Source organism: Paramisgurnus dabryanus, chromosome 13 (genome assembly GCF_030506205.2).
Source record: "Paramisgurnus dabryanus chromosome 13, PD_genome_1.1, whole genome shotgun sequence".
NCBI classification, from domain to species: Eukaryota; Metazoa; Chordata; class Actinopteri; order Cypriniformes; family Cobitidae; genus Paramisgurnus; species Paramisgurnus dabryanus.
Window position 1 is genome coordinate 17508515 of NC_133349.1, and position 2821 is coordinate 17511335.

General features: G+C 34.0%; 1 pseudogene; it reads left to right on the top strand.

The window, feature by feature from the left end:
• On the top strand, positions 1 to 2260 carry LOC135743217 (interferon-gamma-inducible GTPase 10-like; annotated as a pseudogene).
• Positions 2261 to 2821: the final 561 nt, after the last annotated feature.

Consider the following 2821-nt stretch of genomic DNA (forward strand, 5'->3'; position numbering starts at 1 on the left):
GTGTGTGTTTAGCAGCTTCACTCCATGTTGCAGTGGACTGCACTGAAGCTCCCAGAAGCTGAGCAGAGAATTCTGGACTTGCAGCAGTGAGTTAAATTTTGTTTTCCCAATTGAATTTACTGCTTTTACATCTTTACCCTTTTGCAGGGTACATTACAGAAAAATAACATTAATAAATATATACTAAAATATATGAAAGTTAAATATTGATTATGGTATTGTAATCAAAGACAATAAAAAATCCAAAGTAATAATACATTGATTTTATTGATTGATTGAAAATCTTTATTGACATAATGTATTTTGTACAAAGAATGAATAAATAAATAAAAGGACTTTGTACAATTATCAGTCAAAAGGATAAACACAATAAAACCGAAGGCTTATTTCCATTGTGGTCCTTCAAAATGTGTGTACTTGATAATGTGTGTCAATGTTTGCAGGGATATAGTGTAGGCATATGTCATAAGGTAAATGTAATTATGTGTTATGAATGTGTGGAGGAATACAACAAAAATAAAACCTTAAAAAGTGGGTAACGTAAAAAGGAGCAAACATCCCCCAGGCATATAAGAAATGTACAACATAAAACAAAGAAGGAAATACTGTACATACAATGCATGTGACTGTAATAACATACAATATAGAACATTCTTATATGAGGTAGATTACTGTCCTTAAGTCATTAAAACCACTGTTTAAACAGTTGAATTAAGATTTATTCATCTTTTTTTATAGAACTACTGTGACAGATTCTGACATTTTTTTAAGAGAAAAATCTGTCTACCCAATCAGAACAATCCTCAAATTCATCAAACACACTGAGTGAAACAAACATAGACGAAGGCAGAAGAGCACCACGCACCAGGTTTCCAATAATCAGTCCAAGAACAATGCCGAAGAAATCAGAAAAAATAGAGACCAGTGCAGTGCAACCTGAGAGTTTATATGAAAGTATAGAAAATTACGATAAGACCCCAGAGGGAGAGGTCAAAGCCAAAAATCATTATGTTGTATATCGAGAGCTTTTGGATGACTTGTCTATGAACTCAGATGATTCGTACAGCATTGATCCTGAAATACAAGACATGTTTAAATCTCCACCTGCAGAAATGTCAAACAAATTTAAAAATAAACTTAAGGAATTGGAAAATCATATGTTTAACATCGCCGTAACTGGGATGACTGGAGCAGGCAAGTCATCTCTTGTCAATTCTCTAAGAGGCCTTCGAAATGATGATTCTTGTGCGGCTCTCACAGGAGTAGTTAAGACCACCTTGAAACCAACCATGTACCTACATCCCAATATGCCTAGCATTAAGATCTGGGACCTGCCTGGAACTGGTTGTCCAACATTTAAGGCAAAGAAGTACCTGAAAGATGTTAAGTTCAGCATATATGATATCTTTCTCATAGTGTCCTCTGAAAGATTCAAGGAAAATGATATAGAGCTAGCCAAAGCCATCCAGAAATGTAAGAAGCGGTTTTTTTTCATTCGCACTAAAATTGACAACGACCTGCGGGCTGAGGGACACAAAAGAGGCTTTATTGAGCAGAGGGTGCTTGACAAAATTCGAGAAGATTGTGAAGAGAACCTGCAGAAAGTTGGAAAACCCAAAGTATTTTTAATATCCTCATTTCAACTGGAAAAATTTGACTTTCAGAGGTTGGTCGACACACTTGAGGAGGAACTTCCTGAAAATAAAAGATTCGCTCTCATTCAGTCTCTGCCAGTTTACTCTATAGAAGCATTGATTAAAAAGAAAACTTATTTCAAGGAAATGATTTGGCTCCATGCCTTTGCGGCAAGTGTCGGGAAAATTCCTCCCATTCCAGGATTGTCCGTGATCTGTGACTATGGCATTATGAAAAACTTTTTCAAACAAGTATTTACAGGATTTAGCTTATCAGATGATGCACTGCAGTCCCTTTCAGAAAGGGTCAACCAACCAGTGAACGTTCTTAAAGCAGCCAAGACGTCACGTTTCAAAGACGGAGTGATGCCATTTTGATGGACATGTTGTCTAAACCAATCATTGCTGTGACAAAAACACTCGGGACAGAAATGGCTCTTCTGCCAGGGGGAGCGTTCCCAGCAGCAGGCATTGCTGTTGCCAGTGTGCACTACCTGCTGAATTTGGGACTAAATGAAATGGCAGAGGACACTAAAAATGTTCTTATTGCAGCACAACTTGCTGTGCCAGACTAACATGCAGAAAGATGAGATTAAAAATGATCTTTAAGTTCTGATGTTGTAGTAATTGCAATTGTAAATGGCTTACATAATATATGTATAATAAATCATGTTGATTGTATTAATAATATATGTTAAACAATATATAATTATAATAAAATAAATGATGTTATATGTCATGTTTGCTTAGTTGTAGGTTGCTTTAGAGAAAACAACTGCTACATAAATACATGTAAATAGATAAACATAATAAATTATCAATAATAAAGGATACATTTTTAATTGCATTAAAAACTTAGCAGTTTTAGATTGGATCATCAGATTATGTAATAGTATATTTGTTCAATGTACAATTTTTTTACTTTATATTTGTTTGTAGCTTAACTCTTTATGTTTGTGCTAAAAATGTAATATTTTGTAAAGGACTATGAGGTTAAATTACAAACATTGCAGGATTTATCAAATAAAACTATAAAATACATATTTATTTTAAAACTTGTATAGTAGATAAGACTCTGGTCAGTTCAAAGACTGCAGATCACATGAAAATGTATAATAATTTTAAAAGCATCTGAATTTTTTTACTTCTTCTGCACATTGTAAATGTAGCATCAAAATATGTAAAGC